General features: G+C 44.1%; 1 long non-coding RNA gene across 2 annotated transcripts in view; it reads right to left on the minus strand.

Moving 5' to 3' along the window:
- The window catches only part of Gm45919, a 120,756-nt gene that overhangs the window by 98,204 nt on the left and 10,455 nt on the right, over positions 1 to 12,097 (minus strand). For both annotated transcript variants that reach the window (XR_001782011.2, XR_875919.2), the window contains one exon: positions 9,556 to 9,689. This is a non-coding gene — a long non-coding RNA (predicted gene, 45919). The remainder of the gene's footprint in view (positions 1 to 9,555; positions 9,690 to 12,097) is intronic.

The raw sequence follows: 12,097 nt of genomic DNA on the forward strand, positions 1-12,097 counted from the left end.
TGGATTAAGGTTTATCCCAAATAAAATAACTTGCATCTTTTTAAGCAATGGAGAGGATACTCAGTGACATGCCTGCAAATGAATGCTGTGTGTAAACGGAGGCAGAGACTGGAGGGATGTGCCAACCAGACACAGTGTTGCTGGCTTCTGACAGCCAGCAATACTAAGGAAGAGGCCCAAAATAGGCTGACCCTCATGAAGGAGTGGTCCCTGGCAACAGGTTGATAGCAGCTGTCCAGTCTTCTGAACTGTAGGTGAACACACTTCTCTTAGTTGAGTTGTCCAAGTTGAGGTTAGTTTTGGCAGTTTTAACACACTGAGTTACAAATGAGCACATTATATCTAGATTTCAAATAAAATATACTGTTTACATTTCCTGGACTTTGATAATCTTCATGGATCTCCGTTCCAAAGGCTAGAACAAGAATTCAAAATTAAAGCGAGATGCAGTCTTTCTTAAAACTTCATAAGTTCATAAGGTTCAGCCTCTGCCTGCTATCTTTGATTCCCTCCTCTCTCCTTATAGGCCCTCCTCATATCATTCAGATGAGGAGCTGGAGGTAGGATTACAAGGTGCTATGGTGATTGTGAAGGCAGGGCCTTCCTCTGGTCATCTTTTCAGATCCCATCACTGAAACCTGGCTCTTCTGGTCTCCATGGAGATGACCCTTTCTGCCTGGATGCTGAGCTTCTGGTTGACAGTCAAGGAGGAAGCCAATAGCAGGTGAACTTGAGCTCTGTGCTGATCCAGCCCAGGCAGGCTTTGGGATAGGCTCCTTTCTGCCTCTCATTCTGTGTCTCCACCTGGGGAGAACCATTCTTTGCAGATTCTCCTGCATCACATGACTATGGATTGTGTGGCATTTGGGGTACTAATAAAATCAAGCATCCTAATGATTATCCGGTAATGTCCAAATCTCTGAGTGACTCAGAAGAATGCCAGAGTTCTCCATCTCATGAAGAGGAGGAGGCAGAACGCATTCTTTTATAAGGAACCTATCCTTGTGATAAAGAGATGCACATCTTTCTAGGAGTTTTGATGGCCTTCCTCAGGTCCCCACTCTGCCTCTCAACAATGTTTTATGGAAAACTTGTTTCCAAAAACACTTGGGGGATTACATCTAAATTCATTATGAGTTTCTACAAAACAGAAAGTATCTTTTTAAATTTTCTAAAATCTTACCCTTATGAGTGATCAAATATGCAAGTAAGACATTCAGAGAGTATTAAGGATAAAACGTAAGTGGCAGGGAATTTCTTAAAATAGTTAGCACATTTAGAGCAGATTAAGCTCTTGATTTTTTTTTTAATTACTGTGGTTGCAGCGTGCCTGCTGCATGCTGGTAGTTCCTGCACTAAGACTGCGGAGGGAAAATCTGAGGGAGAATTTTGAGATCAAGAATGCACTGGGCTACATAGCAATAAAACAGTAGTCAGAGCATCATGAGTAATCTCTCTGTTAACTACAGTGGTTGGAAGATGGCAGATGATAAATAAGCCTGTTCACAACTCAGCTGATAATTGGCCAGTTGGTGGTTTGACTGGTGTCGACCTCAAACATGAATGCGATTGCCAAAATTCCCATCACATCTCCAGACTTTATGCATACCAGGTCTTGATAAATCATTTCTGCAGCTACAGCCACAAGTGTTTGCATTGACTTCCCCCTTGAAAATGCTGTACCTTAAAAACCAAACCAACATCTCTATCACTGGTACACCATTTATACTGAGGAAGACCTGAAACCTCAAGGCTGTCAGAGCCACAGCAAGAGCCTCTTTGTGAACATCAGAAGTAACTGGAGATTGGGGCAAAGGCCGGTGGCAGGAAGAGCCACATGATCAGGTTCAACACAGGTCATCTGTATTAATGCAGGAAGGTCAACAATACATGAGGGACATCATAGAACAGTCCAGTTCAAAGGAGAAGCAGGGCTTTGACCCCATTGCTAGGACTGTGGGCAAGCTTAGTGAACCAATAAGTTTTTTTGGTTCACTTACAGGGCATGGGTGAGATACTACTTCCAGGACTATAAGGCCTTATAAACACATGAGTGATGACTTCAAATACTGGCACAGATGAAGCCCCCTTTAATTAACCTTCTATGTACACTAGGATGTCCTAAGACTGCAGACAGTCAGAAAGACTTACATATATTTGAGAAGTGGTTCAGAAGGCAGTGGCCAGACTCTCAAATCCCTAAAAATCCTTCCCTCTACTCATGGGTCCAACCTGCCTGACCCCCCAGGTCTCTTGCAAGTAATGGCAGCTGCTCTGATAAGATGGTGGTGCTTCTGCTCAGAGGTCAGTGCTGCACAGCCAAAAGGAAAGAATTATTTTAGCTCACAGTTTCAGAAGGGTGTGTCTGTCACCGAAGGGAGAGGAACATCCAGAGCAAACCATTTAAGACACAGTGGTACAGGAAGAAAATGAACTAGGGAATATAAGAAGGGTGCAGGGCAAGAGACATCCTCCAGGGACATGGTCCCAGTCACCTGCTTCCTTCAGCTAGACCACACCGGCCACAGGTCCACCACCTCCCTATAGTATTCAAATTCTGAATCCATCAAGGAATTGCACCATCCATCAGGTCAGAGCCTTCACTCTGTAAATGTCCTCACAATCCTATTCAGAGACAGCCGCCCTAATTGTGACCCAATCTAATCAAGTAAACAATAGAGATTAATCATCAAAGTGGGCCACTGAATTATTCTGAGGAAAAGAAACCTAAAATGTCATCATAAAGTCCAAGTTCTTCAGCAAAGACGTGTGTGTGTGTGTGTGTGTGTGTGTGTGTGTGTGTGTGTGTGTGTGTGTGTGTATCCATGTGTCCATGTGTCTATCTGTACATCCATCCATTCATCTGTACATCCATCTGTCTGCCTGTCTGTCAAATGGTGTACATAGTGTCATGGTGGTTTGAAGTGCTTACAAGTGCTTTAAAATTATTAACAGCCCAAGTGGAAAGCAGTCCCTTGAGGCCCTTTGACCCTTACTCAGAAGGGCATTTCTACATAGATGCTGCCTTCTATCTTGTACTTTCAGATCTGCTGAAGAAGAAGGAGAATTTTTTAACCCCTGACTTCTCATCAGTCAAGGGCAGTTCCTGGGTTGTGCTGATCATTCTCCCAGGTCCCTCTGAATCTGATGGTTACTGAGAAGTTTACTACTCACTTTCTTGACTGTTCTTTAATGGAGCACAAGCTACATCAGCCTCCTTGCCTCCTACCTTCTTCCCATTTTCCACATTAGTAGACTCTGCATCTTCCTTAAAGTTACCCTTATTCTCTTCTGTGAACTATTCCTTCACATACCCCAAAAGGAAATTGGCTATCGTGATCTTACCACAACCCCTAGACTTCATATAGTGCACACAGTGCACAGTATTTATTACAGTCACTTCTGTTTTCTCTAAGGGAATAATTTGTGCCCTGCTCTGTCAATTTAGGTCAGGAGCTTCCACCATGCATCCCTAGAGAGATCATCTGTGAAAGTTTAAGAAAAGAACCAGGCACCCAGGAGAAGCCTAAGGGCTCTGGTATTGTTAGGCATGAGCTTGGCATTAGATTGGATGTTTCAAATTGGGATTTCCTTTTCTTTATGGTACAGAGTATCACCCTGTTGCTTAGGCTGGCCTAGAACCCCAGACCTCCACCTTCTGAGCAACAAGATAACAAGCAGTCCTTAGCATGCCCATCTCTTAAAATGTGTGTGCGTCTGTCTGTCTGCCTGTACATGTACACATATAGGTGTGTGCTTGTGTGCACGGAGGCGTCTTCCTCAGTCTCTATCTACCTTTTTGGAAACAGGATTTCTCCATGAACCTGGAGCCCTGGGACAGGCATAGTGAGACTGGCTATCCAGCAAGCTCCACGGACTGCCTACAGGCACACCACCTCCAAGTGCTGAGATTAAAGACATATTGGCTTGATAGGTTTTTTTTATGTTAGTTCTAAAACTCTGGGCTTAAACCCTCATACAGTAAAGTGCTGAACTTACAGCCACCTCCCCAGTTCCCCAAACCCTTGCTTCTGATTGTCACAGATGAGTTGAGAGCATAGCTAAGGCTGGGAGGCTGGCCGCTGTTTCATGTCAGGCATTTGGCCATTTTACTGTTTCATATTTCTTTTCAGTTAAATCTTATTAACATTTACCTAGTTCTCACTACATCTGTTGTCAGAGTGACAGTGTCACTTGTCCCTGAAAAACAAGACAGAGCTTTGAAGTGGAGGTTTCCAGGTTTCTACTCAGGGGACTCAAAAAGATACTTGAGGAGAACAGCAACCTGTCTCTTCTGGAGTCACAGAGAGAGAGGCATCCTGTCACTTCAGCTGGACATGAAACCCACTCAGACCCTAAACAATGCTCTGTGGGCAGGAGCTGCCCTTAAATGGTGGAAGCTCCCACACTGGACCTCCCCAGCCTGGGAATGTTTGAAGCACTTCCTCATCATCCCATAAAAGCAAAGAAGGCTGCTGTCAAGAGGGATGTGTAGGCACTCTGATGTTCCCTGGTGTGATGCTCAGGTGTGAGGGCAGAAAGATGTATTGTTAGCAGAAAAATGACAAACTGGGAGCCTGTATGTAGGGCAGCAGTTCTCAACCAGTGGGGTGAGGTCCCCACAGGCTCACATATTAGATATCCTGAATGGGGGACATTTACACTGATTCATAACAGTGGCAAAAATTACAGTTATGCCATAATGATGAAATAGTTTTATCACTTTGGCTCAGCACAACATGAAATTCGAAGGGTCACACATTAGGAAGGTTGGGAATTGCTGCTCTATGAAGACTTTCTCAAATAACCTGAGGTCACAGAGGAGACAGGAACCTTGAGGTAAACCATCTTAGCGACACATGCACATCTCTCCATCATGCTCTCCCTCCAAGGTTGGATCGTCTCTAGGCACATTGAAGATGCTCCACTGCTATTCATGGTGTGGAACCATTTGTATCTTGGACCAGCGGGAAGGGTTTCACCCTTGCTCCCTTACCTCTGCCATGACCCAGAGACTGGTTGTGATTTCTCTGATTTCTAGTAGGCCAACGAGATATAAATGTAGTAAGAGCAGAGAGATTTCAACGTTTTCCCCTTTATTATTGTGAAAGCCATATTAACCCGGTCTAGGCTGACCTGAGAAAAGCAATGGGGCCAGCTTATCGGGGACAAAGCCATCTGGTGCTTGAAAATGTCTTCTCTGCTGCTGATCACCTACCACTTAGATATAATTCTCAGCATTTATGGCAGTGTCTATCAGTCTACACTACTCCATCACTACTGGAAACCACAGCAACCCTGGAGCTTGGGTGAAGCCCTAGAAGCAATTATCTGGCCTATGAAAGGTGAGATGTGAGGAAGGTGTTATTCTGGGTGCACAGCACTGGGCCTTAGGGGGGTTGTTTCCACTTAGAAGACAGAATACATAAAGAGACAGTACAGGGAATTAATAATCATTATAATTAGCAAAAAAAGCAAGCATTGTCTACTCATCTGGAACTGCTGAAGAGATTTACATACTTGTTCTATTTGATCCTCTTAATAATGCTGAGGGGGGAAAAGATGATGCTAAGTATTATCCTGACTTTACAGATGGGAAAGTGAAGAATTCTCCCGGATGCGTCTGGCTGAGACATGCAGCAACTTGGGTTTCACTCCTAAGAATGGTGATGGGGGCCTGTGGAAGATGGCTGAGTGGGTAAGAGCACTTGCTGTGCAAGCATGAGGACCTCGGTTCAAATCCCCAGCACCCACAAAAAATGCCAGGCAGGCAAATGGAAGTGTCACCGAACTGCTTTCTGAATATATGTTTAAAGCCATAGACTCAAGCATCTCTGGGTCAGAGAAACCTCTTCTAGCAGTGGGTCAAAGCGGGGACTCAGAACAGGTAAAGTGCTGAAATTAAGTGATTCCCGAGAGGGCTTGGTCTCTTCACCTAAGGGTCAAAGAATGGCACAGAAGAGGAAATGGAAAGACTACCAAAGCCAACGGATTGGGAGGAGCGTGATGGAGTGCTGTCTTCTGAGCATGACATAGCTGGTGTAACTGTGAGTTCACTGTGAGTTCACTGCTTAAATGGAGGGGGTAGGCTAGGAAGAAGTCTATTTGGGAAGAGGAAAAGGGTCAACGGGAGTGGGTGGGGAGAAGTGGAGGGGTGTCATCACAGTGTATTGTATACAAGTGATTTGTTAAATAATAATAGTAATAATAGTGATGATGATAATAATAATAATACTGTCAAATGCACATGCCTGTAAAGCCAGTGTAGTGAGTGGGTGGGAAAGGGCACTGTGGCTTTCCAGCCAGAACCAGAGAAAATCAATGAGCTCCAGGTCCCTGTGTTTCAAGGGACCAATGCAAAGAATATAGAGCAGGACACCTGTTTGCCCCACTCCCATTCACAGACACACACTGATGCACACACCACTCACATAAACACACATATATTCCTCTACATACAAAAATGATGCCAAAACCATTTTACTTTTACTACAACAATCATGTTATACGTCCATTTCAATAGAGGTGGAATCTCAGCATCCAGGCAGCAATCTGAAAAGAGGCAGATGACCGGGGAGAGAAGGTGGGGTACATTAAGCAACCTCAGGCACCGGTCTCAGTCCTCCAGGTATTTTGGGTCTACCTCTAACTCTGATGGCAACTCCAGGTCTGCGTACAGCCAGGGACAGGCTTGAGAATCTCCTACCCACTTGCCACTCATAGCCAGACGCTGGCCGGTGGTGCAGCATCCCCTCAACTCACTGTATCTTGCACTGGGGCCTTTCTTGAAGTGGTGAGCTTCTCTGGGCACGTGAGGATGCCTAGCAGTCTCTAGTTACCAGGGGCCTGCAGCACCCTCCACCTCAATTGGCATGATAAAAAAAAAAAGTGCCCACAGACCTGGCTAATTGTCTGCTAGGGGAACTTACCCTCAGCTAAGAACCCCATTCTCACTGTGTAGTGCATATGACAGTCTGTGGGCCTGGAAGAGCGGGTGTCTGAACCCCATCCTCATTTCCAGAGTCTCAGAGGAGTTGAAACTCTGAAAAAAGTAGGAGTAATTTTCCTACTTTATGAATTATAATGTAAATACCTGATATGCAGGATATCTGGTACGTGACCCCTGTGAAAGGGCTATTGGATCCCAAAAAAGTCACAATCCACAGGTTAAGAACCAGTAGCTCTAGGTAGTTACTGACTTGGGTGCTCAGAGGCCAGTTCTGGTCTTGTGGAAGAGCAGAGGCTAAGTAAGCACTTTGTACTAGTGAGCCATCTCTCCAGCTCCATGACTCTTCATGGTTGCTAAAAACAACAGCAAGAATAACAACAAATGGTGTTTTCCTAATTTTGTACATCTATTGTCAAACACATCTTCTGACCATATAGTCACCTCCTGAAATCAGTCTTCATTTTAAATCTGCTCACTAAACAGATAATCACCACCTAATCATAAGAAATAATACCTGTGAAATCATGATTTTTCACTTGCTAATTAAGTCTTCTCTAACATGCACTAAGGTAACTAAAAATTTCCATGTACCACGTAAGTGCATCTGTACTGCCTGTGGTGTATGTGATCACACTTTGGTGAAGACTGAGATATTTGTCAGGGAGTCTTAGAAGCTGTAGAGTGTTATACAAACTCAAAGAGCTGTCATCACCTAGAACTAGGCAGGACCGTTGTCATAACTGTCTAGAAAGTGAAAGGTCAGTGGGACTAAAGTGGCTCCCTCTGGTGCAAATTACAGCAGCGAACTTCAATTCTCCTCCTGCCCGTCTATCCACAAGGACCTGTAATCCCCTCTCATCTCAGAGCTACCCCTAACACTTTAGGGTGTGTGTGCAGTGGAAGATGATGAAGTGAACTGTCTGCGCCCATTGGAGCCAGGAGGTGAATCCTCAGCACTCAGAGTAGGCCCCACTCCAGAAGAGCCCATTAGTGGCTTCAGGTCAGCACTTCCCAAGGAAAACATCGTGTCAGAGGCTTTCTAGTGTCCGAGGCAAACTTGCCTTCGCTGTGTCCCCCTGATGATGGTAGTAGCCCTGTGGCTACTATATCTTCATGAACGCATCTCAGGTCCCCAGGAGAGAATCTCATTTTGAACCAGCATTTCTCTTCTGTTTTGAAATTTAACTCACCCCAAAAGTTTTTTGAAAACTTACTGTATGAACACACATCCCAGAACAGTGGGACCAAGCCAAGGATATGAGGCTAATGCATCAGGAGTTTTCAAGCACCTCAGCTAACCATAATCCACATCGTTGATTAAGAACATTGTTTTGATGATGGAGAAAAAAACCTGCAGTGCTTTAAGGTTTCTGTAACCAAAATGCACAGTTCCTTCTGTTCTAATAGCCCTGTGACCTCACCTTTCACTACGGTCCCCTGAGCTCCTGAACTGGCTTTTGGCTTTTCTATTTATTTGATTTTGCACCTCAATTTTCAAAGGAGGGACTAAAAAATGGCAATGTTGAACATTCACTGGGCACTCGTGTTTGTTGACAAATGCTGTTGTTTTATATGTAATTCACTAGGTCCTCAAAATAAGTAGCTGTTATTATGTTATATATTATATATTATTATATTATATGTTATAAGCTGCTTTGGAGGAGAGCTGTGAGTTTCCTTCTAGAATGTGCCTTCATTATTTTGGAGCACACCACCAATATAAGCAATAAGCTTATAATAATCAAGAGCTGCCACTTGGTACATTATTTCTCCTCAGCCTGTAGAGACACTTCAATAGACTAGAGCTAGATACAGATCATTTGTGAGTGTGATGATTCTCTTTTCTGAAAACAGAACTAGCAGAGCAGGAAGAAGAGGGGAAAGAGATGGGGAAAAGAAAACAAACCAAAAACAAAAAACAAACAAACAAAAAAGCCTTCTGTGCATCATCATGTGGCTAGTCTCCCTCAGTGCACAGCAAAGGTCAAGTACAATTGGTGATGTTCTTGGGTAAAGCGAAATACAGAAACTACTCTACAGTGGCTATGAAGGATGAATCAGTCATGTAGTTCACGTGCAGGTGGAGACAACGTCTCCATGGAGCTCAACTTCTGCCCTTGACTCTGAGAACCTCACTAATGTATAACAAAATCTCCCTTTTTCTCATGTTAATTGAGTAGATCTCCATCACCACAAATACAAATAACACAAGTTAATATGTGTGTGCAGTATGAGGAAGGTGTTCAAAAGGTATAAAACTGTTGACAGCCAATCCAAAACTTACTACTGAGAAAACACAAGATTTAGGCTCAGATGTAGGTCAGCTCCAAGCTTACACACAATAGCTGTGGTATCTCCACAAGTATTTTACTTCTGCAAATCACAGGGTTTGATCTGTGAAAATTAAATACTAGTCTAGCATGTGGCACTTGGTGGGGTCACCCACTCATCATAACCCCCATCCCTGGGTTTGACTTAGAAGTGATATGGGAAAGCACAGAGGTGATTTGTGAGGGCATGCCACCCAAGACTGGGCATGGCCTTAGGTTTCATGCAATCAAAATCCCTCTCTCCTTGCTTGTGGCTGTGGGAGAAGAGATACTTACCATCCTGTCTCCCAAAGAGAGCATTTCTACAATCCTGACTCCATGCATCCCAGGGGGCGTCAGAGCAGCCAATTAGGATGTTTTATCCTCAAAGTGTTCAGTGGAGGCAGGTGGGCAGAACAGGTCACAGAACTCTGGGCACAGAAGAGGAAACAGTTCACTAGGGCATGTGCTTTGAAAGTGCCTCATTCTAAAATAAAAATGATTTGATAAAAAAAAAAAAAGAATCAAACTGGGTCACTGAGTTGAAATGCATCAGGATCCTCATTAAAAGTTTCAGTTTTCCTCATCTGGCTCCCCCCAAAATACAGGGATGTGAGGTCATTCTATTTTATGGGGAGATCATAGAAAATGTTGGGGCTTTGAAAGTAGACACACCTGGATTCAAGGTTGGGATTTGCTAGGTCAGTGGTCTCCAGTCCGCCAAAGTTTCTTCATGAACCTCAGCTGACCTCTACTCATATTAAAGCCTCTTAAAAATGCCTGATGCACTGAATTGATAAACACGGGATGGGAGATGGCTCAGTGTGTAAAGTGCTTACTGCGCAAGCTTAAGGACAAGAGTTCAATCCCCAGCACTGACCTAAAAATGTCAATTGTGTAGGCATGCATAGTAATCCAGCTCTTCGAATGCAGAGGTTGTGCAACCCTGTGGCTCACCAGCCAGCTCATCTAGACTACAGAGCCACAGCTCTCAGCTACTGGGAGACTCTCTCAGAAAAGAAATGGTGGATGGTTCCTGAGAAGCAAAGCCACAAGCTATACTTTGGCATTCACATGTATATGTGCATATGTACCCGTACACACAAATAGATTGATTAATTAAGTTTGTTATGATGCACCTACACTATGCTTGCCATGCTGTATATGCTCAGTGAAATTGGGCACATCTTCTGTCCCAAACATCCAGTTTCAATGCGGCCCAGAAAAACATGTACTTTGTGATCAGACAGGGTTGCCTTGGAGTGCCATTTCGGCATTGATGAAGCTATGATGTCATTCTCTTTTCAAATCCTTTCTCCTTCTTTGTCCATGTCCAAAGGCATGGGCAACACCTTTATGAGGTAGGCCTTGGCTCTCACTCACCCCGATTCTCTTCCTTTTGCATAGGAGTAAAAGTTTACTATCCAGGACCCCTCAGCTCCAAGGCTAATCTGAATGGCACGGAGGAGGAAATACCATTCAGTCCACTATCTCAGAGATGGCTCTGCTCTGGCCAGTGTCACAGGACACTACTCTGGCCAATGAGACAAGGCCTGCTGTGTGCCTAGAACTTCTGGGATCATTTTTGTTTCTTCTTCCAGGTATCTCTTACCTGTTTCTGCTGTCTACCCTGCCTCTGGTGCCTTGGACTACTTAAGAACAGCCTATGGATGAAGCTAACAGCCAAGTAATGTAGAGGAGATGCATCAAAGAGTCCGGGTACTTGTATCACCATTTATTCCCTCAATCAACCCGTATTGAAACCTGCCTTAGTCTGAGTTTCCTGTTCCAGGCAATAATAAATGACCTGTCATTTAAACCAGCTGGAGTTGCAATTTCTGTCATTGCATCCAAAAGTATCCTAGCTGATGAGGGTTAATTACGATACTACACGTGTTAAATCACTTGTCCCAGTCAACCCTGGCACCCCAGTAAAGGCAAAACAAATGATTATATCTTACCATTGGCGCCTTCATCATGATAATCATCATTACTAGTGGCATAGCTATTCACAATAAAAACAAGTGCCACAAGCTACAAAAATAACACCAACCACTTCCTCTGTGCCAGCCACAGTTGTAAATGCTTAACATATTTAAATTATTTAATCTTCACAACGGCCTCATAAGATAAAAGTTATAATGATCCCAATCTTCCAGATGGGGAAAATGAGGTGTGGAGGGACCGAGTCATTTCCCTAAGGACTCACAGCTGGCAGGTGAGAGATAAACCCAGCAGCCCAGCACCAGATTAGTGACAAAAAGAGAGGAAGACCATGAGAAGCGCTGATTGGCTTCCTCATGTGGCCTTTTCTTGTTACCCCAGCTGCTGAGTAAAGCCAATTCGAGGGAACAAGGCCTCTGAGGAAGTACTAACCAAAAAGCGGTAGAGGTATGTGCAAGTTAAGAGTCAAGAGTGCTTCTATGACCCAAGTAAGATGCAACATCACACTGACACTAAATTGCCTACCCTTAAACTAGAGGCAAGAGGGCTGGGGAGATGGTACAGCCATCAAAGTTCATGCTAGACAAGAATGAGTGCTCAATTTTGATTCCCAGAACCCACTTAAAAAAAAAAAAAGAATACCCAGACCATGTGGTGCTATGCACAAGCAATCTCAGTGTTGGGGAGGTGGACATATGCAGGTTCTAGGGTTCCTTAGCTTAGTGGGATCCATGAGTTCCAAACCTTGACCAAAATGGATGTTCACTTTGTTTTTGTTTTTGTTTTTCAAGACAGGGTTTCTCTGTATAGCCCTGGCTGTCCTGGAACTCACTCTGTACACCAGGCTGGCCTCGAACTCAGAAATCCACTTGCCTCTGCCTCCCAAGTGCTGGGA

This window comes from Mus musculus, chromosome 16 (genome assembly GCF_000001635.26).
Source record: "Mus musculus strain C57BL/6J chromosome 16, GRCm38.p6 C57BL/6J".
NCBI lineage: Eukaryota > Metazoa > Chordata > Mammalia > Rodentia > Muridae > Mus > Mus musculus.